At 33.0% G+C, this 27,939-nt stretch overlaps 2 pseudogenes; both read right to left on the bottom strand.

The window, feature by feature from the left end:
• Nucleotides 1–3,264: 3,264 nt before the first annotated feature.
• Nucleotides 3,265–11,295, bottom strand: LOC129300882 (protein LONG AFTER FAR-RED 3-like; annotated as a pseudogene).
• Nucleotides 11,296–18,395: 7,100 nt separating this feature from the next.
• LOC129300883 (DNA-directed RNA polymerase V subunit 1-like) lies at nucleotides 18,396–25,745 on the bottom strand (annotated as a pseudogene).
• Nucleotides 25,746–27,939: the final 2,194 nt, after the last annotated feature.

Raw genomic sequence — 27,939 nt, 5'->3', positions numbered from 1 at the left:
ATGAAGGTATCTTCACAGGATATCAAAATTCCATCCACCACCAAATTTACAGAAATCAAGACTTTAGCATGAAAAATAGAATCGCTCATTATTGTAGGCATGTTTAACAAGAGGGTTTGGCAAGGGAGAACCATTTATCATATCAAAAGGATATTTTATCTCCTTTTCCCACTTTCCAACCAATAAGTGACATGAATTTAGTCTAGACTTTGCATATGCTATTCCAAATATAGGAGCAAGAAATGGGTTTGACAACCATAGGAATATTGGGTATGTTCAAATGATATTTATGGCACAAGACTCGTACCCAAAGGCAACTCAGTTTAGTGATAAACCTAACATAGTTTATGAGGAAAGTTATATTTTAATTTTGAGCCTTTTTGAGGCCAAGTCCCCTAACCTTTTTATCAGAAGTAACACATTCTCAAGAGATAAGGTGAGGTTTTTTGCTCCCATTAGTAGAATCCCAAAGAAAATTTCTAGATATTTTGTCCAATTTTGCTAGCACATTATTAGGTAGGAGCATAGTCTGCATGCTGTAGTTGGGAAGAGTTGAGAGAACATATTTTATTAGAATCGATTTACCCACAATATTGAGATATTGACTTCTCTAATTAGCCAATTGAGAATTAGTCTTATCATTAAAGCCGCAGAAGTAAACTTTGAAATTTTTTCATGAATAAGAGGAATTCCAAAGATATTTGCCAAGGTTTCTAGCGAGGAGAATTCCAAGTTCTTCATTAATTTGTAAAGTTTAGATTTGTCAATGTTGATTTTCTAACCAGAAGCATTATAGAATTATGAAAGACATCATAGGTGACTTGCGCTTGGGATAGTGATAGGTTTGAAAAAAACAAAAATCATCAACAAAAAAAAGTGAGAAATAAGAGGCCCTTTAGGTGTAGCCTAATTGGCTTCCATTCATTTCTATCAATGCTATTAAGAATGAAATGACTAATTGTTCAATACAAAGAATAAAAAGATAAGGAGAAAGAGGATCTCCTTGATGAATGCCATAAGAAGAAGTGAAATCATTTGAAGGTTCGCCATTCCATAAGATTTTGAAACGAGTAGTGGAGATAGCAACTTGTATTAAATATCTGAAGTGACTATTTAACCCAATTACATCAAGAGTATCATCAATGAAATTCTAGGATAATCTATCAAAAGCCTTTTCAAGATCCACCTTAAGAGCCATGAAGCCTTTTTTGTCAGTTTTATTTCTCATAGAGTGGATAATTTCTTGAGCAATAATGATATTATCACTGATTTGCCTCTCTTGTATAGAGCTACTTTGATTATCATTAATTAAGTGGTTCATACAAACACAATGATGAGAGGAAAGAATTTTAGTGATAATTTTATAGCTAACATTACAGAGAAAAATAGGTCGGAAGTCTTTTCATGCTTGTAGGGTGATCGATCTTAGGAATCAAGGTAATAAAGGTGTCATTTATCTCCTTAATATAATCTGTTTCTTTAAAGACTCTTTTGACTAGGCTAAAGATGCTATCCTTCAGGTTGTCCTAGTAAGAATAGATGAACCAGCATTAATGCCATAAGGACTTGGAGATTTGAAAGCCCCAATATCAAAAGCAACACTTTTGATTTCTTTTTTGGTACTTCCCTGTGTAAGGATTGAAGTTGAATGGCAGATAAAGAAGGAAAGCATTTAGTAGTAGAGAGTTTTGGTTTGACATCTGTATCTTCCTTGAAGAGATCTTTAAAGGAAACAACCATGTTCTTAAGGATTTTTTGATCCTCAACCCAGTTGTCATTTTCGTCTTTAAGAGATATTCCTTTTCTTTCTAATGGATGGTTGATGTGCAAAAAATTTTTGTGTTTTGATCTCCCCATTTAAGCCACTTATATCTGGACTTTTGGAACCAAATTAGTTCTTCTTGAAAAGAACTTTATTATATTCTTCCCAAGGAGATTTTTCCAAATTTCTTAGGAAATGATTGTCTTTGTAGCTCCTATTCCTGTCAATTCCTTCTAGCCTCCTTAAAATTCTTTTATTTTTGGAAGAGATATTGCCAATTTTTTCCTTGTTCCAAGCCAATGCAGAATTGGCAAAAATTTTTGCTCCTTTCCTTCCAGTCATCATTAATCCAAGAATTCTTTACCAAAGGAGAGAAGGATTCTTCAAGCATTCAAGCAGCGTGGCAACGGAAAGGTTCAAATTGTTGCCCTTGAGGAGTCTTCTTAAGCAATTGAATTCTTATTGAACGATGATCAGATCCATATCTAAGAAGGTGAAAAAAATTGGCTTGATGGAATTATAGTCTCCATTTCGTGTTGCAAAAAGCCCAGTCAATTCTCTCTTTTATGTTACCTTTTTCCCAAGCAAATCTATCATCGTGAAAATTGAGCTCAAGAAGGTTGGAAGAATTAATGCATTGTCTAAACTTTTTCACAAAGCTCCAGTTGAAAATCTCCCCACCTCTCTTGTCTTCACAAGAAAGATAAGAGTTGAAATCACCAACAATAAGCCAAGGATCATAATTATTATGAGCAATAGAACTAATAGAGTTCCAAAGCACGTCTCGATGGAGGGGGTTAGGGTTAGCATAAACACAAGAGAGCATGTAGGTATCATTATTTGCTAAGATATTAATCCTGCAATGTAACAGCTGAACATTAGAGTAGATATAATCAATTTATAAAATCATTATTCCATAATAACAAAATACCACCAACATAGCCGGCTGCTTCAACTCTAATCCAACTACTGACCAATTTCTTAACAATATTATTCGCTTTGAAACCACTGGCTCTAGTTTCAAGAAGAATAAAAATTCAAGTGATATAGTTTTTAGTGATTTCCTTTATACGTTTAGCAAAATTTTTGGCACAAGCACCTCTACAATTCCGCTAGCTTTTTCAGTGTTTTGGATTGAATACCACGTAGTTTTTTGAGTAATTGTAGCATCGAAAGTCCCTCATTTGAGATCTCAAGTATAATATAAATTTTTTATGTAAGCTTGCTTATCATTTGGCAGAGCCTAGTTCATCTAACAGGTTATATCCTTATATTCCATCCCATATTTGCATTCATGTTCATCTTTCTCATTCAGCCATCTTTCTTTCCATATGAATCATTGGTCCATTCTTCCATATATTCACTTTGTTGTCATCCATCCATCCTCTTTTATTTTAAAAGGACAAAATTTTCCTCTAATTTGATACTAATTTTTTCTCCTCTCCATGCAGATCTAATTTGTTACAAAAGCTAGTTGCTCCAAGGGGAAAAAGCTAACAATATATGTGGAAAATATTAAAAAATATTCATCTATCAATGTTGAATACTATTTGATAATTTGATGTCATTTATTTTATCTTTTTCTTTGTCCCTTTTAATTAAGTTTTTAACAACAAAAGGCGTGAGTGGTTGGTTAACTTCAATTTTATTTTGAGAATTTTTAGAAACATCATCTTCATATTTTTGTCATGAATTTGTGTATACTTCTTGAGGCTCATCTAGAATTCATTTGGATCCTCTTTCTCAAAAAATTCCTCTTCATGATTAGAAGCTCAAAAGGTTCCTCTTCAAGATCATAGTCCCCCTTCTCTAAAGATTCCTCTTCAAGATTAGATCCTCTTTCTTATAAGGTTCTTCTTTAGGATTAGAGAAGAATCCTCACTGAGATGTTCATATCTTAATTTAGGATCATCAAAACAATTTATGTTTATGATAAAAATTTCATTCAATAATACTAGAAGCCCCTCTTGCTTCATTTTTACCTAAAAGAAAAAATAATATTTATTTAAAAAAAATAAGAAGGGAGAATGTTGTATTGTGCCTTGGATGCATAGTGTTTTGTTCGGTTTTCACTACACCCTAATTTTTTTTAAATTAATATTATTTTTTGTTTTAAGTAAAAATGAAGCAACTTGCTTCTAGGAGCACTGAAAATTGACTTTTTTTTTTTTTTTTGTAAGCATAGAGTATCTAGACAATCTTAAACTAAAATATGATCCTCTTAATGAAAATAGTCCTAAACTAAAATATGAGCCTTTCAGTGAGAACTCTAATGCTGAAGATGAACCTCTAGAAGAGGACTTTGATGCTGAAGAGGAACCTCTAGAAGAGGACTCCAATCCTAAAGAGGAATCTTTTGAGGAAGAGGATCCAAAGAAAAATCTAGATGACGATAATGAGGATAATTTTGTAGATCACGAAGAAATTCCAGAGGAGCCTCAAGAAGTGCGTGCGGATTCAAGACCAAAATATGAAGATGATGTCCTGAAGATTCTCAGAAAGAAGATGACGAAGTTAACCAACTCCTCATGCCCTCTATTGTAAAAATACTTTAGATAAAAGGGACGCAAAAATAATAAAATAAATGAAAGACCTTTATCCACCTATCGAAAAGTATTTAACATTCATAATTGATCTGGAAGACGCTAGCTCGTTACACGTATTTTTATAGAACTAAGAGTAGAACTTATCGAAAGAGACCGAGCATTGTAGTTTTCAAGGATATGCCTGAACACCAGAAACATATGTTGCCTCAACTGATGCAGATGCTTCTTCAGCAAATCCTTTCCATGAATCAGTAGATAATATGACAAAATCTGCGAATTTTCCTGGGGACAAGGACCCCACATGATTTTCAAGGAAGCTAGCACGAGCAGCGGAAATGGTGTACCTATCAAGGTGATTGTTAGTTAGAGTCTCCAATCACGTCTTGAAAATTAAGTAATTTGGTTTCAGTCATAAAGGGTAGAAGAAGCACTGTCAATAAAGCTAGCTGTTTAAGAGATAGTTAATTCTAATCCCATTAGAGTATTTCTATTGCTTGAAAGAAAAATTCTCATATAGAATTGGGCAACCAAATGTAAAAGTAGACCAGACCAATCACAACCAGGCGTGTATAAATATCAGAAGTTAGTTTTAATGAAAAGCATATCTAACGTACCTATTCATATAGGAAATAGTACTAGATAGAACCTTGTCTTTGAAGATGCAGTTATATACAGTTGAGTGTATAATCCGAAAGCCTCGTGTATAAGAAATCATCATTAAAAAAGCTTCGTTTCGTGCCCATCTAAATTCCACTCTCTATGAAGCATTATATCATTTGGTTGTCCTAAACTCGTTTAAGCAATCACGAGATCGATTCCAAGTCATAACACAATTGATACCATAGAACACCACCCTACCAATTTGAAATTAATCAAACAAGCACAAGCATGTTGAAACTCGCTTGAATTGATTAGTCATAACTATGGCAATCTATATTAATAATAAAACGGGGGAAGAAAAAAGAAAAATCTCCTGCTCATGTAAACCAGATGAAATAGAGGTAACATATCAACAAGCCATATAAAATTTTCAGAACTACAGTGCTTCAACTGCTGCTTACCCCTTTATTGCATCCTCTACTGAAATGCACTCTGATGGAATCCATGATTTTTCCCAAGTGGGAGGCCTTCTTGTCATCGCTGTCTTAATACCACTCAAGGGATTTATGTCTGCCACCTGCAAAATATATAGACATTAGTTTGCAAAGTCCTAAAATAAATACTGTGCTACAAGGAACGGGAACATGTGCATAGCCATGGGAGGTTAATGGACGCCCCGTACTTACTGGCCAGTCAGAACCAAATGCCAGCAATGCATTGCCATCTAAGAGTGACTTGAATAAATACGACTCCCTTTCAGCCCTATCCTTGCCAAGCTTTCTGCCCGCAGATTCAGCATCATCTAATATGTGATCTGGCTGTTGATTAGTTAACATGAAGTGGGGAAAAAAACCTTGTCAATATATTGCCTAAGGAGAGGATACAATCCATATTAAAGGTTTATATTACGTCTCTTTAAGATCAAGATGATAATAAGCCAAATGGATGAAAAGAAACAAGGCAATCACGATTTGTGGGTACAGAGTAATGAAAAGAAAAGGGTGTTGTGAGTTCTGAATTCTGCATTTTAAAATATCGCTTTTTTAAAAGAAAGGAATGAACATACTTGATTAGCAATCTCAAGAGTTAAGAAGCATCCGTTTCAGTAGAAAATTGATCAGGAAGAGTTAGATGGTAATTCCAATCTATTTACATCTACAAAAAATAAAGTAAAACTTCAACACTTCCATGTTCCCCCCTCGAGCTGGGGAATATATATCAATCATTCCCAGCTTGGATAAGTGAGCATCAAACTGGGTTCTTGGAATATCAATCTTACTATGCTTATTGCGGCTTAATTGTCGGCATAGTAATTTTATTGAACCTGAAATATAGAATTGTAGTTCTTCACAGTCTTTGTTCAAGAGCTGCCATAATGCAGCTGTAAGGACTAAATCTAAATGTAGACTTGGAAAGTAGACATTGGCTAAAACATTTAACTTCGACGAGGTCTATTTTCCTTTTATATCACCTAAACAATACTAAAGTAGACATTGGCTAAAACATAACTTCAAGTAGGCCTAATTTCCTTTTATGTCACCTAAACAATGCTGACTTTCCGCCCCTGAGATATGCTTCTATTTGTAACCTTAATTTACTTTTACTTTTATGCTCTAAATATTTGTAGGAAGGTCAAATTGATTTCCAAAGAAACGGTAAAATTGGATAGCATATTAAAGGGAGGATGCCAGAAAGAAACGAAAATAGCTACTCAGACCTCATTTTAATTAGTATCTGCGGCCATTCCAGTGATCTTACAAATTAATTTGTCCTATTTTACTAAAATGAGAAAGTAAATAAATAAACAAAAAGCCCACAAGATGATTGTAAAAAAAAAAAAAAAAAGACCTGTACAGACGCAATGACTCCCTGTTTGCCAAATCGACTGGGAGTTCCAGATGCCAAATGTTGGGCATGTTCAATCTGAAAATAGAGGTTCAGTTGCTTCATGGTAAGCATATTAAAACATATAGAATGAATATATAGTTAAAGCTACCAAATCCTCAACTTGCAATGAGTAAACTACACATTATTTTTTTATTTTCATGATCTAGTGAAAGCAATACCCTGAATCTTCGATCTCTCATTCCATTCGTAGAAGCTACTAAACTATACAAGTCCAAGATCAGGTCATTTGCTTTGTCCCCTATAGCATGAATTGCAACCTAAAACAAAATAAAAGCAAAGCTTCCAGCCAGTAACTAAGCTTTCATATGAACTGATAATAAGGTTTATCATAACAAAAAGAATAAAGCACCTGAAGACCAGACAGATCTGATTTCAAGGTCAAATTGAGAAGAACTTCAGCATCCGTCACTTGCAGGCCATAGTTACCAGGCCCATCAATGTACGGCTACAAAGTTTGAAATATCATGCTAAGCAATCACTAATACATGACAAACTAAGCAGGGTAAAGCCAGGTGCTAAATTTCTATCACTAAAGGTACACCTTAAAATGCATATTCTTGGTTAATGGAAACGGTATATGGAAAATTTTGAAAGCTCAGTTCTCACCTTATACAATAACGCACTACTGGAACCCAAAGACCCATCAGCAAACGCTTTGACACCACCCAAGTATAACCATTGGCTCAGGGCATGGCTTGTTTTGTTAATAAGATCCTGTGTAGGAAAATTGAGACTTCAGATAACAATATGAGTAATGGAGTTCACTTAAATGTAAGTTAGAACAAGTAGACGAATTTAACAGCAAACTAATAAATGTATCAAGCATGAGAAAAAAATGCAAAGATTCAATTGATTCTTAAATTAATACAAAAGGAGGAACAAACTCTGGTAGAAGGTGGATCAAACGAAGGAGAAAATAAGGAATATAGAAAATATACAACATGGCTGTGCCAAAACAGAATCGTATAATATCTATATTATTCTGAGGAACTTCAGTTGCCATTCTTTAGAATTACAACCCTCTGCAATCTATACTGCATGCGGTGGAGGATGATGAGAACTAGCAGAAACTCTTTGAGGACTTACAAAAGAGCATACAGCCATGAATTCTAATCCTAAGCATAGGATTCGAACATGCTTTAAGTACAAGTGAGAATAGAATCATACAGCTAAACGTGACCATGTCTCCAATGGAAAAAACAGACAAACTCGAACTTTCATTTTCAACAATGAATCTGCCCATTGATAGACATCTGCAAAATTTACCCAAAAAGCATTAAGAAAAAGAAAAAAAATTAATTAAGCTCATCCCACGCTAAAGATCTTTAGATATAGTATCACCTCATATTTCTTCTTTTCTCCACTGGTAAAAAGTATTTCTTTACCAGCTCAAGGTATTGTGCAAGTAAAATTATGCAAGCCTGAATCTAGATGCTCATAAACTTTAATCCATTGTGTTTTGCTGCATTTGAATGGATTAATTATCATGGTTTCTGAAGCATAGCTCAGTATTCAGTACAGCAAAGCTGCATGTTAATTCCATTTTTATAAGGTTTTCAACAGTCTTTCCTTTATAGGAAAAGTTACACTAACAATAAAACCTGAAAAATCCTCCCAAGAAAGATCTGGTGACCCCCCTGGAAGATATCTTCCCATGTCAACAACTGTTGTCATTCCCCTTGCCAATGCAAGATTGCTTGCTCTAAGCAATGCTTCTCTCCTGTCATCAGCTGAATCTTCTGGAATGTGGGAGACAATAAGTTTCCTTGCAGAATCAATCAGCAATCCAGTTGGTTCTGCAAGGTAACAACAATTCAATGCAATAATCTGTAATAACATGGTATTAAATGACAAATATTCTTGAACTAAAATTTACAGCACTGAAATTGGTATAAATTCATGAATTGACAAGATAAAGACACTAAAATATGCAGCATGAACATTAAAAAATACATTATACATGAAGAAGACTGTCAAACATGAGAGTAATAACTTGCCAAGGAGAAAACCAGCGAAAAATTGGATTAAAATGGTGACAAGACTCATATGCTTTAATTACCCAACTCTGATAGTCACATGACTCCAAAACATCATTAAAATGCAACAACTTGAGTTCATTATTCAAGTTACCAATTTTTGAGATCCATGTGGTCACAGTATGCATAGTTTCTCAGTAGGACAAAGAAACAAAATGACGGGACATCACAGGGTAACTTTTTATTTTCCAGCAAGCTCTGCACTTTCCTGATCGATATATCATCACACTTTACTGTTCTTTTACAAGGGCAGAATCTACTAGAATGGAAAAGAAAAACTTTAAATACAAAATAATAAATCATTACCTCCACTAGCAGTTCTCATTATAGTTCCTCCTTGTGGATCTTCTGAAAACTTTGTAATCCCAGCTAGCTTTAGTGCCACTGAGTTAGCCAATCCCATGTGACCGTCCATTCTTGATAGCCAAACCTATTGTATATTTTGAATAAGATTACAATGCAGTGTTCAAATGAGACGAAGCATAACAGAAGATATGACTTACAGGATTGTTTTGTGTAAAATCATCAATCCAAGATGCAATGGGAAGATCTCCTCCCCATAGATCATTGTTCCATCCACCACCCAAAATCCAGGAACCCTGTTTGCAGCCTTTATTTGCGTACAAAATGAACAATCTCAATAGATTGCAAATTAATTTGGAAGCAAATTCATGTATGAAAGCACTCCATATAATATATTCTTGCTTGATGAACATACGCATGTAGACTTAAAATCTTGATTTAAGCCTCTAATTATTGTATTATTACACAAGAAAGGAGAAAGATAACCCTTCAAAGGCTTACTTAAGTGGTTCCAACTTTAACAGAAGCAGTTAAAGCTTTCTAGATTCAAATTTAATATAATTCTAACCAAAATTAAATGGCCAAAATTAGGCTCAACATGTAACAGACCAAGAATTAATGAAATGAGAGTTAATGGATGTCACATAACAGTGAAACTGCAACCATTTTAAACTTTGTATACTTGCAGTAATTTTAAATTTAGATGACATTTTTGGTTTAGATTCTTCTAAAACAATTTTGAAAATTGCAAACCATTTTGCATTGGAGCTCAAACTTCAACAATAAATGGACAATCATGGTCATCTTCTTAGAAATAGTTTCATCTATATTAACTTCCTAAAATTAGGAAACAAGCATACAAAACCTTAAGACTTACCTTTTACTGCATCTTTGATCCTTTCAATAAAATCGTCCTTTTTGTTCACACCTCTCAGTTCCACCTGTGCCATCTGTATCCAACTGGCAGTATTTTAAAACAGGGAACAAAGACTAGGTTCACAAACATAAGGGATACTTCAGCCAATGAAAATAGCAATAGAGCTCAAACAGAAGACAGACATCAGTTAGATGCCAAAAATCTTACTACACAACAGCCAAGATTGATCCAAAACAAAACTTGGTTTTGGAACGCAATTCAGACCAACATCTGATCGATAGGTAGCCTATCTCGCACGCACGCACGCACTGACCTCTTAGATCGTTGCAGAATGAAACATTTGAGACATATTGGATTTGAACAACTATAAAACCATATAAGCAAATTCTAACAAATACCCCATAAGAATATTCATGATTCAAATTAACAAATGAAGTTCTAACGGCACTGAACAGTAAAAGATTAGCTACTTTGAAGATTCAATGACAGAAACGTCTTAAACAAATTCTATTGGCAGTGAAAGACCACGATAAGAAAGTTCATGAGAAAACTTGACAGAAAACAGCACGTAAAGAAAGCGGGAGTGAAAGCGTTCTAATGGGCTTCTACAGAACCTGAAGTCCACCATTGATAAATGCGCGTGGGAATCAATAAAACCAGGAACCACAATCTTTCCCCCAAGATCCAGCTCTTTAGTTCTATAATCTGCCAACTCCTACATCCATTTTTTTTTTCAACACAACTAGGGTCAGCAACAATTGAAGTGCACAAGCATAAAGTACAACACTGCTTAAACAACATTACAATTTCTACAAATAAAAAAGTGAAATACGAGAACCTGGACAAATGAATAATTCCCTACACGAAGAACCCTTCCACTACCCACAGCCATGGAGTCCGCAAACAGGAGAGAGTCATCGCTCGTATATATGACCCCATTTCTCACAATCAAATCTGCTACTGGAGACAATGGGGACCTCCAATTGAGAAAATCTGCAACATTCAGAACATTAAGTGGCTGACTTCTCATGAATTATATTAAATGTGTGCGCATACAAGAAAGTGTGATTAGCAGGCGTGAGTGTGACCGACGAATTGAAGCGAGGTAGAAGTTGGGATTGCAATACATTTGGGGTCAAGAAGAGGAAGAGGAAGAGAAAAAATGGCCAGGACGAGGACGATTGAAGCCGACAGAAGCACGCGCATGTTCACAATAGGGAACATGGCAGTTATCTCTGTTCAGTGTTCACTGTTTCACGTCCCGGTTTCTTTTTCTTTTTTCTTCTCTTCTTTTTTGTTTCCCTCCGATTTTTGTTTTTAACTGTTTCCCTCCCCAATTAAATTGGGTGAGTTTCAACTCAGGCCCAAAATATTATAAAATTTCACTGCAAAATATTGAGCTGAATTAAAATAAAATTATAAAATAAAATGTGAAAAATCAATCATGTGGTTACTGTAATTTTAACTCTATTATAATTTAATTCTTAAATTTTAATTTATTATAATTTAATATTTAAACTTTAACTCAATTGTAGCTCAATCCTTATGCTTTGACTCGTTGTATATTATTTTTTATAGTTTCAACCATTTAAAATATTAGTCCTTCCTATATCTTGAAAATAAAATTCTAAAAATTAAAATTATGTGGACTTTTGGGCATTAATTTTATTTTTTAAAATTACAAGTTTTAATAACTTAAAATTAAAGGAGAATCACATCCAAGGGCCTTTTAAGAAAATTATTTACAAATAAAAACTAATACGAAATAGATTGTTGTTAAAATGAAAACATAACTTATTTTTTTCTAATGATACTTGTTATTAGTCTTTATTTATAAATATTTTTCTTGAGGGGTCTTTGAATGTGATTCTCTCTAAAATTAATGCCTAAAATTCCACATAATTTTAATTTTTAGAATTTTATTTTCAAGCTACAAGGACTAATATTTTAAATGGATAAAACTATAGGGATTGAATTGCAGTGAGTCAAAATTTAGAAATTGAGTTACAATCAAGTCAAAATTTTAAGGATTGAGTTACAATGAGTCAAAATTTAATAACTGAATTATAATTAAATCAAAACTATATGGACCATGATTAATTTTCCTAAATTAAACAGTCAAAATATCATCCTTCAGTATATTGCAAGGTACTCCTTCCATTTAAAAATATAAAGCATTTTTTATTAAATTTCACCTTTAATAAAGTAATTACTCATCTTTAAATTAACCTTATATTTTCATATTTACTTCTATTTAATAAAATATTTTACTCTAAAAAAATAAAATAATATATTTTATAAGGACACTTTAAAAAAAAGATAATGATTATATTTTAAAAGACTCAAAATATTATATATTTTTGAACATGTAACCGCTAAAAAAATGTTTTACATTTTTAAACGGAAGGAGTAATGAATAACATAAGAGAATTAACAAGCAAAGCATTTAACAAATATTGTAATTAATTAACATTAATAATAGAAATCCATGCGGTGATTTAAATCCGTAACTTATAAATCATTATTATAACTTTTAAAATAAACTAAATTGTTTGCTAAAAGCATTAATTTACATGTTAATTTTTTTTGGCTACTTGTTATGTCCAATATGTTACAGCTAACATGAAGTTCATATGGCGAGTTGAATTTCTTAATTGTTAAGCTATGATTATAACTTGTAAAGTGATTATATTATTCATTAAAAGCTCTACTTTAATCTACTTGTTAATTCTCTTATGTTATCTATTTCTTTGCAACATATTAGAATATGAATATTTTAGTCATTTTATTTTATAATTTTATTTCAATTCAGGCCCAACATCCTGCAAAAATTTCAAAATGTTTTGGTCTTGATGTAAAAATATTGACATTCATGATCTTTATATGAACTTCTTCCAAAAATTAATGTTAAAAAAGTTCTCAGGGACTGCAACGAATCTCAACATCTCATTTTTGTAGCCCATAGATATCATTCTCCCTGATAATTAAGTAAACATTTGGCCAGAAAGAGAAAAAGAGAGAGTGAGGGAAGTTGATCAATACTAATTTTCATTTTTCTTTTTGAATAACTTGTTCAAATATTAATTTTAAGTATAATCATATATATATATATATATAGCACGAGATTTTTTAATTGGGTAAATGACAAATAAGACCCATCAAAACACTGAAATGCCAATATAGCCAATTTCATAATAGTATCAAATGACTTATTTGACAATAAGTTTTGTTGTGAAATGACCAAACTGGCCCTATGGCATCATAAGATTAATCTCAAATTCTAAAAATTGGAAATAGTGGTTGGAAAAAAACAAAATGAAAGTTTATATATTCCATGTTAAACTGGTTCTCTCATTTTATATAAATGTAATAGGCATGTAAAAATTGCAGATGCCATTGCAATTAAATTATAAAGAGTGAAACAAAAACAACGCATGAAACCTTAATTTTAGTGTGCGTATATGTGTATAATGTTAAATATGATCACTAATTTAAATGGCTCACTAAACAAATAAGAAAATAAATAACAACTTGGAGATGAAAACAATGCAAAGGATGCTTATAAGCAATATGAGTGGCTTGTTAAATAAGCACTTTTTGTGCTTATTTGTGCTTATAAATAAAACACTTAAGCAAGTCATTTGTGCTTCAAACAGTAAGCAAGTAAAATAGAAAAGAAGAGAAAATATGTCATGAGGACGTGTGATGAAAGAAGAAGAGAGGAAAGAGAAGGAAGGTAAAAAAGAAGAGCAATGTGAAGAAGGAAGAGATAGCCAAAAAGTTAGTAGTTTAGAGTGTATTCTATTTTGAGTTCATAATAACAAAATTTTAATCATTCAAAGCCTATCTTCTCAATGTCATTTTCTTTTTTAGTGTTTTGGGTGTTTCCATAAAAAGAAAATGAAGACAACACTTAGTTTCATCATCACTTGGGCTTTCATGTGCCTTCCCTGTTTGCTGAGTCAATTGAAACTTGAAACACAAATTTTGGTGACCTCACAAATTTTGGTGACCTCACAAATTTTGGTGACCTCTCGTTGGTTCATTATACAAGGGCATGCATGTGGTCCCCATCAAGACTAGATAGAGATGCATAGACGTAAGTTAAAGCCGATTCAAATTGATTACATTAAACCAAACCCCAAGCCAATATGAATAGGTTAAAAATGAATATAAATAAAATTTAATTTGATTTTTTCTTTTGGCAAAACTAATCAGTCTAGTTCGATTCAAAATTTTGCTTCTTAAAACTTGAACTAAACTAAATCAAACCTTGTTTATATTTATTTTATATATTTTTATAAATTTCTGTAAACCTTTTCTCTTTCCTAAGTTTAGTTATTTATAAATCACTAATAAAAAATATTACAATTAATTAAATGTTGTCTATAATTTTTTAAAAATTAAAATAAGGCATTTTAAAGATAATAATATATTAATATATTAGTTTTTAATAGTTAAATGTGCTAATTAATTATTAAAAATATTCTTTTGTTCTCAAGAATTTTTTTGGTGAAAATAGTAATTAATAATGGTTAAAAATTACAAGTAAATATGTACATATATTATGAAAAATATATTAAAAAAATTCAAACTTGAACCAAACCGATTAGAGAAAAAAAATCAAATAGGTGCCAAACTTTGGTGAACTTATTTGGTTTGGTTTTTCTTCAAAAATGAATTAAACTGAACCTATGAACTTTGATATGCAAATATGAATATCAGATCCCAAAACTGCTGTGAAGGCGCATTGAAGTGTAGTGTAGTGGAGAGAGAACAAAATCAACTCAGACAATACAAATAATCATTTAAAAGCCAAACGTGGATAGACTAGAGTCATCATAAAGTCTCCATTGTAACTTGTAAGGGGAATATTAAGAGCTTAAAGCCTAAACAAGCTGAAGTTAGAGCTACCATTTACATGTTAGACAATATCCACGTAGAACAATGTTGAGACAGTAAGCCAAAAGTTTCCTACAAGGGTCAAAAACCCAACCTTAACCCTCTAATTGAAATAAGAAGAAAAAAGAAAGAAGAGAAAATAAAGGAGAAAAGTAGAAGAAAAAGACATCCCCCCTCCAGTTTAAAGTTTTTCCTTTAGTCCATGTTTGATATGAGGAAAAGTATTTTCTAGAAAGAAAATGATGAATGTACATAGAAAGAAAATGAGATAGGTGCATTTACTCTTTCTTTTCTAGAAAACACTTCTCTACTTACCAAACATGGCATTAGTTTTCCCCATTTCTAGGGAGAAATTAGAGGGAAAAAAGGGTAATTTTTTTTTTAACTTTTCTCCCCTAATTTTCTCTCTCCCATTTTTTTCCCATTCCGAACAAAACCTACAAGAAGAAAAATTTATGGAAGTTCAGACCAAGCTACTATTTCTGCCTCAATCATATGTTTCACATGGTAGTATGTTATATAATGCAATATGTACAGATTGAAGTTGCAGATGACAGATTATGGGATTTCTTTTTAACCATATGTTGAAGTTGGTGTTCTATTCCCTCCTTTTTCTGAAATATTTACCAATAAATTCTTTAGCAATTTTTGGGTATTTTGTCTTTGTAAGGTCATTCATGCACTTCAGGTACGAAAAATCTTGTTTCTGACCATCTTTCAAGACCAAGTAGAAGCACCTGCTATCTTGAAAATTGCTGTGTTTACTAACCTGCCAAAAGTCCAAGTATGATTTTTAGATGAAACAAGAGAAGAACAAAACAAATGAGGATTGAATATCCTCCTAGAATAGAAACTCTAGCACAAGAAATCAAATGTAAAAGGAAAAGGAAGGTTATGCAACAAGAGACAATCCCTCAAAGTCAAATTTTTCCTTAACCACCCTTGAAAAAAAAATGAACATTTCTACTCTAGTCATGCATTCCAAAATACTGAGTGAACTGTGTATATTGGGGGAAAAAAAATCTACAAAAGCTTTCCACGGCCAAAACTTTCTAATCATATAAGAAGAGAATGCTCTGAATCCCCAACCCTTTATGACCTAAAAATCCCAAGCAACTTATTCCACAAGAAAACTTCTCCACAACAATGATATGCCAACACAATGCATCAAAACATAAAGTCTTATATGCATGTGTACTTGCACATATATGCTAGAAAAGAAACAACCATAGAAATCATCATTTAGTGCAAATCCTTTCGGTTTAGGCAAGAGTGTTAAATCTATCAAACCTGTGGTATTAATTATAAATTGGTTAAAAAGTAAGGAGAATGAAGAGAAGGATACCATCACATAATCAATCCCTGCACCCATTTTGGCTGCTTTATCAGGATGGTACTTAAAGACATTCTCAAGTGCAAAAGTTTGGTCCTTAGTTGCCAGAAGATCCCCATCACTGTACCTTCACACAATATTTACACAACAACCACCATGAGAGATTCGTCAGAGGTTTACGGTTCCATCAAGCTTTCAGCGGCAGAGTATATATATATATATATTTACTGCACCAGACTAGCACAATGGAGAAGAAAAAGAAAGGAAGAGCCGAAGAATCAAAGAACCCGACGGAGATGAATGATGGAGGAAGAAGAACGGAGAGCGAAGGTTGGTGGAAGCTTAGAGAATTCTCTCCCCCTCTCTCGTGCTCGTCTGCTCTGCTCTGTTTTCTATTCACTCTTTTCTGTCCCATTTTACTGAAGAAGGCTTAAATAAAAAAAATAATGAGAAAAAATTACAGAAAAAGACCCAAGCTTATTTGATAAAATTATAAAACAATACCCACCAGATTTTTTTTAATTACTACTACTATTATTTATATATATATATATATATAATTTTTTTTTTCTCAGGATTATTACACGAGAAATATACACTCAACATATAATTTACTGGTCATATAAAGATTTTGATAGGACAGAGAAACAAACCTACCTGGATCACTTGATCAAAAGCACATGAAATCCCCAACAATTCCTCAACTTGCTTAATCTCATACGGAATTGATCAAGTGGTATCAATTAAATGAAGAAAAGGAAGGCATGAGTCATGTACAATCCTCCATGCATCACCACTGTGCTTTACAGACTTCTTCTCAATAATGATGTTCAATGTCAGTTCACCTTTTGGAGATTTGCTTGGGTTATGCGCCCACATACTTGAATCTGGATTAACCCAGATTATGTTTGAAGAGCTAAGACGAGAGTCCCCTACTTATTTGACAAAAAAGAAAGAGTAATAAGAAATACATAAACATGCAATACAGACAATTGACAGCAGCAAATTATATTGAGAAGCATGACTATCACATTATTCAATCAACCTCCTATCAAGCACTGAACTGAAAATTATTCCACTTGTTAAACCATATTGCATTATAAGATGTTCACCACATTGATTCTGATAAGCTCCAGCCAAAAAGAAAACAAAAAAGGATAACACTATGGATGCTGAAATATCAACTTCACTAAAAAGAACCAACTTGAGAATAAAGCAAGCTCCACAATTCAGTGCCAATTGAACAGCTCACATTTTACCATACAATCATAGCAGGCCAGTAGCAGACATTCACTAACTATGAATTTTGATTTGAAAATTAGAGCAAAAGATAAATTAAAGAAAATACCTTTAATTATTGTTTCTAAGAGACCAGGGCAGATAACTTCAGTCAAAATGTATACAGCTTTGTCTAAATCCGTAGCATCTCCATTTCGCCAAATGAATGACACGCTTGGTGTGGAAGACTCACTGCTAAGAAGGAACAACAATACAAAGGGTAGTTTTTCCATTTGTTTTTTTTTTAATTTTTTTGATAAAAAATCATTTATCAATAAAGAAGCAAAAGTGGAGGTGGTGAAACCCTTCGAAGTATTAAGGTGGCCAAGAAACAAAATTAAAGCCAATAAGAAAAAAAAGCAATATCAGCATCATTGAGATCCCCAATCATTCTACTCAACAGAAAATGGCCCAACCCACCTCCAAAAATAATAAAATAAAATACTTTTTAATAGGAAAACAAATTAATAGAAAGAAAGAAAGGGAACAAGGAAGCGGATAAGAAGTCTCTCCAAGGAGTGAAAAAAATTGAGATAAATGTAATGTTAGTAATACTTTAGTAACAACTCTAGCATTATCGACAAGTTGAGGATCCTACAAATCTGCACAAGAAGCATACTTCAATAAAAAAAAAATATTATGATAGTTCAAAAATAATATTATGATAGTTCAATAAGATTAATTGAAATAGACAAAGTACAATGCAAGAAGAAAATGACATTTACATCATACAGGAACGAAAATAATAAAACAAGGTAAGCATATTATCTCCCTTTTATATTTAGGTTAAGTATGAGTAATTAAGAATATAGCAGATACAAATCAAAAGCATATGAAAGGAACTTAAAATTTACCTGCAAAATAGTTCTATCTTCTTAAAAACATTACCAAGTTTCTTATTTTTATGCAATGGTTTTAGAGTTTCTTGGCATCTATGGATCACCTCAGCCATATTGATCTCCTCCTCCTCCAACATTAGCTGTTTAAGAAAGACATGGTCATAATTTTTTTTTTAATGTATTCATTTAGTCTTAAGATAATTAACTTCTTCTTTACTAATCATCATTTAAAAAAAAAATTTGTGAAGTTTAAACTTAATATATGCCACACACATTCACACATATACTAGCATTTGGGGGGAAAGAATTAAAATACTGAACAAAAATGGTTTTCAGCTTGTTTTTCACCTTAAGTATTATAATGATACTAATTAACATTTAACAATCAACGGTAGAAAAAATAAATTCAGACTGTGGTTTGTAGGATTGGGAATCCTCCTAAAACCATAGAAACACGAAGTAGATACAAAGAAAAGCTTTAAATAAATAGATGTACAGCCACGAAGTAAAGCACATGATATTGAAAGGGGGGGAAAACTGTCATGCACTGTCCTAGAGCAATTCTCTTTTCATTAACCTTTCTCATAATATGAATATTTTTAAACATAGCTGACATGATTTAGGCATATATCCGCATTAATGTCAGCGCTATGATGGGAGCAACACATTAATATCCTCAAATTTGAACCATAAGGAAATTAAAATACCCTATTGAGATAAATATGACCAATAAGGCCTGCATCAGTTTCAGTGCTCTCTTTGCCAGTTCTCCGACATTGGTATCTGAAAGTAATCAAACCAAAATAATGAAATGAATACAAGAAAAATCCTTTCAGTAACATCATAAAGACAAATTTGTTCAGTAACACTGAATTGTTGAACTGTAAGGACAGTAAAACAGTATTGTCTGTTAAATACTTCTACCTTTCCTTTAAAAAACTCAAGTTTGTTTATAAAAAAAAAAAATAGATCTTGGGAACAAATCTATTTTCTTTTCATACAAGGTATTCCTAAACTAAGATAAATCAATGGAGTTACACACACTGAGAATGCACATGGCACAGCTTCATCATAACCAGCAATATCATTCAAGTAACAAATCTAGAGAGGCAGTAAAACCACCAAATAACCTCTTCTTGATCATGGTCAATAAAAGCATGGAAATTTGTCTTTCAAGTAAGCAAAGTCAATGCAAGATTTTTTCCCCAAGGGATTGAGTTCAACAAAAAGGAAAGGAGGTGAGGGGACATTAGAAGTATGAAAGCGTTTCCATGCAAATTTACACTGCATTGAAGAAAATTGCATTGAAAAAATAAATATCCCAAAAGAACAAAATAAGAAGTTTCATTTAAAAGTCCAAAATACAAGCAGAAAAAACTATAAAAAGAAACAGACACAAATCCGCTGCATGTCCAGAATTAGCTGCTGAAATCCAAAACCCTCAAAAACTAGTGAACAGAAAATTTAGGTAATGCATTATGTAGGGGCATAAACTTGGACTCACGTAGCTGACAACATCTTTAACCTGGGCATCTTAAGCTGTAAGATATGAGGAGCGTTGGCTGAAATCTTGAATTGATGAACTTATTCTAGCTAAAATAAGATATGTAGAGAATATGGAAGATGATACGTACTCAATCGTGACCACATCTGCCACCTCCCCAAGACTAACTTTTCTCAGATGTTCTTTTACCACATAAGATGCTTTTTCCTGGCAATACAGCTTTCCACAACCACAGACATTCAAGTACAACATTACACGATGATCAATGGGCTCATTCTTAAAACTTGCCTTGCATAGAAGTATCTCCTGAAGACAAACGCATTAAAATATAATCAGAGAAAGCAATACATTCATTTGACAGTAAAAACCAGATAGGGTCATTAGATAAACATATAAAATACCTTCATCAATTCCCATGAAGAATTACTGTTTGGGCTATCATCAAGGACTGCTTTGTAAGCAGGATTGGACATTGCAGTTGCAGCTAAGACGCCTACTGGCTCACCAGGAGGGGAATAAAAGTTGGGTCTTTTCTTTAGCTTTTACTCCATATTCAAATTGAATGATGGAATTGCTACAAACATTTCTCACAGTTCTGTCATAGCAAATGACAACATCCCGGAGGATGGCCATCAAGTTCTTAAACAATGTTCCTGGTTCAGATAATCCTCTAGAAGAGCGCATAAGCACCTCCCTTGCTGAAATAGAATGAACCATCGCTTCATTTGGGTCCAAACCTTGAAAAAAACATCCCTTGAGTAACCCAAACTCTGCAGAGGGATAATGAATCATATCCTAATGTTTGTCGCGAAAATGCGTGCCCACATCCTCAACCAATGTTTTGGAATAAAATTCCCCGTCTGAAAGCTGCAAGCCTAAGAACCCAATCTACTGAGCAACCTTATCAAGGGCTGAGTCACTCTTTGAATCCATCAAATCTCCAAGCCCTGACTTCACAATAGACTTAATAATTGGCTTCTTTGCATTTTGAAAATACTGCTCCAATTGCTGCTGCACTAATTCATTGTAGACTGACCTCACTTGTTTCAGCAAAGTATCTTGTCTGCCAATGCTCCTTTTAATGTTTCTCATGGCTGCCCCATATATCAAGAAGTCTTTCAAACTAACACTAAACCCTTCAACAAATAAACTTTCCATAAAAAATGGTTGTAAAACATTGAAGAATCTCATTACCTCCTCAGGACCCTTTTCATAGAGAATGGAGGCTGCAATTTTATTTATCATTGTAGAAAGAATATCTCTAGTAAAATCAAACCTTAACATTCTGCTCTGAGAAATCAAGTACTTGTCCCCGGTGCAGTCAAAACTTGATGGCAGCACAGATTGCATCATTTGCACGGCAGTCCAACAAGGACCTTCAAAATTGGATTTTAGCAGAGAAGATTGTGGCAAAGAAGATGAAAGAAACATGGCTAGTTGATAAGCTTCCACTTTATCCAAAAAATATCCCTTAGACAACATTTTCATTGACAATAGTGAATCAGTAGTAAGCTGCAAATTGAGATTTCCACTGTGAGAACTGAGCAGCTGTTTTTCCGGAGAGCAAAGCTCCAAAACCTCTGCTTTGGCAGCCAATGACTGAGGATAAAACAGGTGAATGCAATCACCATCAAAATCAGCACCGAGAGGTCCACAGATGAGGGGGTTTATCTTCAGAGTGTTATCATCATGGATGTATAATGATAGCGCTTGAAGTGAGTGCTTATGTGTTGTAGGGGGCCTGTTAATAAAGACAATATCCCCATCCATTATCCTTCGATGCACTATCTGACCAGGTTTAAGATATATATGCCCCTTTGAGCCGTCCCTTAGTGAATAAGTTGACATGTCTTCTCTGTAAGTTAGACACAAACTTTTATCTACTAGTTCTTGTAAATAATTTATGTTATGATAGTCAACTCTCTCCTCAAATGTTTTCCTTTGGACAACTTCAAGGGGAATTCCAACTTCATTTATCTTTTTGTAAGACTCCCCAGTTATCACACTCCTTGAAGAAAATCCAGAGCCCTTTCTGATGAACAAAGTTCTCATCTTCTCCATCCATGCTTTCGCTGTAGAGTCATTGAGTTCTTTATTGACCCCATATCGCGTTTCTATATCACATACTGCCTTAGCAGTACCCCTAGCTTGAAGATACTGATAAACAAATGATTGCAAGTCAACTGCTTCGAATTGATGAGGCTCAAAGTTTGGAAGACCAGATCTTGAATTTGTTATGATCTCCACGTTCCTAAGCAGTTGTCTTAGCACTGTCAGGAATGGTCCTGCCAAAGAAGGAAAAAGTGTGTCCAGAAATTTAGAAACCCATCTAAGTAGAAATCTTGAAGAATTACAAGTTCAACTTTATCTAGAGGTTGAAATTATCAAGTAAGAGAAAAAGAATTGTGAAATTGAGGAATCAACCACATCTTTTCATGTACTCACCGAAGAAAGGACAGTGATGCCATCTGAAAATTCTGGTATGGACAAACAGTTTGGAGGAACTGGAAGATACTTCAAGACATATCCTTCTTGGGGGAAATAACCTTTTCCAGCAAGTTTTTTCCTGGTCTCCGGATTTATTCTTTTGATAATTTCCACAACCGTAGATATTTGAAAAGCAATCAAAGAATCAAAATAAATTCCAAGTTTGAGTAGAAAAAACAATAGCAAATAGATGCTAACAGAAACATCAACGAGGAAAAAAACAGCAATATCCAACTTGAAACTCTCAATTGTAGACCTTCAAGATCCATCTTCAATAACCAATATTTTTCATTTTCAAAATTTCAATAATATAGAATATGAAAAAACCATTTCCAGTAATTAAACTTGGTAATTAGATTGACTAAGAAATGTGTGTGTGTGTGTGGAGGCCAAATCCATCCTTATTGGACTAAAAGGGACATTGGTCAGCCCTGGGATGATTCAAGAAATGTTACAGTTCATCTTTTACAAAGAAGTACAGCTGGAAAAAGTCTTCAAAGGCAATAAAAAAAAAAAAACGGTTGCCAGATTGCAACATGCAATAATCTGAGCTAGAAATTTCCACCCTTTTCCGCGTACATTCATGCATATGGCAAGGGGAAAGCACATAAACAGTTTCATACTCGAAGAAGTTATTTACCAGGACCATGTACATGCAGACAAATAAGAGTGTCTAGTCATTATAACTGCCATGGAAACAAGGACGGTGGAAACAAAACCTCATAGGGAAGCAAAGGGCGAGAATTGCTGCTTTCATAGCGATAGCCATATTTTCCAAGAAGCTCCAAAAACCATTACACATTTTTGACTCAGGCACCTTCAATTCCAAATAACAAGCACCATCTGTTATTTTGACCTCCCGAATAGAACTTGAGAAGCATAAGAGTCCTACACTAAACAAAATGGAAGTATCATAAAGCATTGAAAAAAGCATGCAAACAATAGATTCCCATGCACTACAAATTAGCATCAATTGTACCCGTCAAAGCCAACACAAACAGTAAAGAACAGAATTAGCTGTCAGCATAATTATGCTGCCAAGAGAAGGCTTAGATTTTATTTAAAATGATACAGGAATTTAATGAAAGGGTTAGATTTAGTAAACAGAAACAGACGATAAAACATTTGTATGGAAACTTTAGAGAAGGAGCGAGCAACTTAGCCCAAAAAAAAAAGAAAAAAGAAAAAAAATACTTCAACCTTGTTGAATGTCTATCAATTATCCATTCAAATTCTAGCATTTCACTTTGCTGTAGCATCCTTGCACTTGAACATTAAAGACTTAAATCATCCTCCTTCTTTCACTATGTAAAAAACTAACAAAAACTCCTTCAAATTCTGTAGCTAGAATCTCATTTCAATATATCCACGCGAATATTTTGAATCAATAACATGTTATAAATAGCTTCTGAATCTAAAATAATAGCAGCATTCCTCTCAAGCTAACATTATCTTCTGAATAGAAATAGGACTGTGTTGAGCAAAATAAAAGTAAGATAGGCATAAAAAAATAATAGAGAAGATAAATGAATGGATTATTCTAGAAATAAAATAGTATAAATCTAAGTTCTACACTTTTTCCGCAATTTTTGATTTTTTTTAAGTCCCAAATCAATAATGCCATACCCATATTAGATTTATTTATTAATATCATTATTATCCAGAAGAAGGCTTATCTCTTTTACTAAAACAGTTTAAGCTATTTTGCATTGACTGACATAAAGTTTATATACTTGATTTATCCTTTAATCACTTGATGTGGGATTTAATGATACCCTCTATTCTTTTGGCATACAATGATACTCTTTATTCTAATGCAAGGAGCACTTCAAATACCTTATGCAAATATGTTATGCATTAATTGTGTCTGTAAACAAATGTATGTATGTACTGTGTGTTTATACACACACACACACAGAAAGAGAAAGAGAAAGAGAGAGAAGGAGGGAGGAAGGTGGGGAGAGAGATACTAATACTGACCTCACAGCATGGTGACAACAACTTCTGTCCCAATCCAATAATTGCCGCTTGAGACTGAGAGGATATAGGCCAGTAAGTTAGAAATTGCAAGCTAATGGAATCACAATAAAAAAAGAAAAAGAAAAGAAAATTATAAGTCATTCACTATCCTTAAAAAGACTGCAAAAATAAAAGGAGAAAAAATTAAAGGGAAATAGGAATAAAATAACATGAACAAGCTGTCATAATTTTCCTTAATTAAATGTTTCCTAGTTTGTCTCTGGAATTACAATCTATAGTAGCAGCATGCTTATCACCTCTATGTTAAGTTTACTCTTCAAATAAGACAAAATACGCACATTAAAAAATGATGAGAAACATCTTTTGTAATAAATAATTATTGAAAAGATTAATTAAATGGGAGAATTACAACCAGGTGAGATACAAGGAATTAATTAAGCAAGCTATATATAAGTGAATAACAGAAATCCTTGATTTGGTGATACCTTGTTTGTTTCTGTCTTCATTTTCAAGCAGTTTAAGCACCTTAGGCTCAGCATCGTCTTCAATTCACTAACGTGACTTGGATGATATATGGGAATTGGCAGCTTAATATATCCAAAATGACCTAGAAATATATATAACCATAGGATAGTGATACATTTGAAACGCTGTTCTTTTAAGAAAACGACAGTCAAAAAACGACATTATGCAAACCTTCACATTTGCCAATTCCAGAAGTGCCACAAGATTCAAATCTCCCAGATTCAAGGGGTAGCCCAAGAAATGGATTTGATAGCTGACTTGTGTGACTAATTGAAGAGTCACTTGTAGATGTTGTGCACTGCCAAGGCAAAACAAAAAATGAAACCAATGATTTGATCCTTAGAACCAAATATTGAATGTTGGAAAAACCATTGATAGTGCATGCTTGGGAAAATGTTGAAACATGTCAAAACCGTATTTTGTTAAAAGCAAAATGTGATTTTGGTTTCTTGCTACCATTTTTTTTTTTTTGGGTTCAAATATAGTCCTATGTTTGGAAATCTAACAGACTATAAGCCACGTTTTGATTTAGTCTATCAGGTTTCCAAATATACAATTAGTCTTTATGGTTGATAGCTAAGGAAGACATTACATAAAAAACCTATTTTCACTCAAAGTAACAAGATGAATTCTTCAAACAATACTATTTAAGTAACTAGCCATAAATATAACACTGACATGCTAGGAAACTAGAGAATTCATCAAACTACTGTTCAAAGCAGAAGAGTAGATGGCATTTATGACGGAAGAATCATAACTTTAAAGATAAAACAATTGAACTCACAATTCCATGATGTGTAGCGAAACTAAACTCAATCCCAAGAATTTCACCTTCTAAAACAGTTGAATAAGGATCTTGCTCCATCAACTTCAGAGTTTTAAACTAATGCTGTAATTACCTGCAAACAAAAATTTCATCATTACTCATATTATTTGGTGAAGTCTCCAAAATGATACGCACACACATATTCCTCTTGTCCTTGAGAGGGTGCGACTAATTCATATAGGAGAAAATTATAGTTAGAAGATAAGATATCCTCCTTGTAAAACCTTTTAGAAACCGAAGCAAACAAAAAAACTCAAAAGTGGAAAAACTAAAATTATTGGTTCAATATCATTAAGAACAATAGACGAAAAACTAAAATTCTTCACTAGAAAATTGTAGAGCAAATAAATCCTACAGCTCCAAAAAAAAAAGAAAAAGAAAAAGAAAAGAGAGAAGGAAAATGAACTTGCTTCTAAAAACTTATAAGGCCATGTTTAAAAAAACAGAGCAGGAACTTAAGTTTCCATTGAACAAGTTAGAAGAAATCAGCAGTCAGAATGAATAAAATGAAAACTACTCAATCGTAAAATGCAAGAAAACATTCAGGGGCTAAAAGGGAGGTTTGGAACAGAGAACCAAAGAAATAAATAACAAAAATGCAATAGAAAAGAGAAGAGAACAAGCTTGAAAATGTCACTTCTCGCACTTTTCTTCTCTGCACCCATCATCTCTTTGGGAGGGGGGGGGGGCGAACAGAGCATCGAACTAAATTTGTATCACATTTCTGAGAAACCATCACCATTTGATTTAGCACACCGTTTCTCGTTCACTGAATACAAAATTGATCACCTTTAAAAATGAAAGCTCGATCCTCTGAGTATCTCACTAAGATATGACTCAAAAGTCAAAACCTTCTCAGAAACTCTGTTTCTATTCGGACTGAACGTACTGAGACTGAAGACCGATAAGACTTCTTATTTGGATCAAAGAACAAGAATGAAAAAATGGGTCAGTCACAATCACTGCATTCAGAGCTCAAGAGAATAAAGCATGTTCGAAGATACTAAAACATCTTATGCAAAAACTGGCAAAGGAAGTGTTCGATGCTGTGTTCAAACTCAGAAGAATTGGAAGCTTAAAATGTGTGTGTATGTGTGAGAGAGAGAGAGTGAGAGGAGAGTGTGACGGTGCAGTGCTTCAGAAAATGTAGGAGGGGGAGCAAACGAGCTATGCATGAGCATATTCCAGTCCTGCTAAGGTTTTTATCGTTGGACCAAATGCCCATGGACTTGTCCGCGAGGGAGAGTGAAAAAAAAAAAAACATTGTTTTATAATATTTTACTAAGGTAAAGTATATATTTTGTCTCCTCCTGATTTTACACAAGATTTTAATTTAGTTTCTTAATAATATAAAATATTTTTTATTTCAAGTGATTATTTTTGTATCAATAATTATTATTTTAAAAAATTAAATTTAATATATCAACATTTGAGATATTTTGTCATATTTAAAATTTTAATGTAAAAATTTAAGAGTTAAAAATTTAAAATAAACTTTATAAAATTAATAACCAAGGTAAAATATTGTCTAAAATTAAAGGGCTAAAGATATATTTTAGACTATTTTATTACATCTTAAAATCTTATTATTATTTTATCTCAAATATTTAATTTTTTTTATTATTAACAAATATAGATGTATATCAATATACTAAACTAACATGGATGTTATGTGGTGTAGTGGTGTTTCTTTTTCTCTCAATTTATGTAAAAATTGAATTTAATTATATATAATATATAAAACATCATTGTCCCATATTGCATGCTTTTCAAACCTTATGTTTGCCCAAAATATAATGATGTATTGTCTACTTCATTTCTACTTGAAATTTGATACTATATACTCTAGTCTTATATATAAGATATTTTATAAAAATAGAAAAGTAATCTTAATTATAAGGTGTCAAACAGAAAGATAAAATATTTTCTATTGCCATTTAATTAGGAAAACATTACATAAAATAACAAGGTGACTTCTTATCTTCCTTTAATTAATAAGGATTACTTAAAATTTTAAGATATTTTTAAAAAATTAAAGAACCTTAATAATTAATAGTAATACTTAATGAATACGTGAATTTCAAACACCTTACAAAAAAAAATTAGAGGGAGTATATATAATTCTATGTTTGTTTTGGGCATAAATGGAATCTGTAAGGGCACTTTTGACGCTTCTCACACTATACTCCCATCCAATGTTATTCCCTCTCCAATGGTAATGAAATCATTTTGA

The sequence above is a fragment of the Prosopis cineraria genome, unplaced genomic scaffold (genome assembly GCF_029017545.1).
Source record: "Prosopis cineraria cultivar Desert tree isolate PC_DT_omini unplaced genomic scaffold, ASM2901754v1 PC1786, whole genome shotgun sequence".
NCBI lineage: Eukaryota > Viridiplantae > Streptophyta > Magnoliopsida > Fabales > Fabaceae > Prosopis > Prosopis cineraria.
This window is presented reverse-complemented; position numbering and strand designations above follow the sequence as displayed.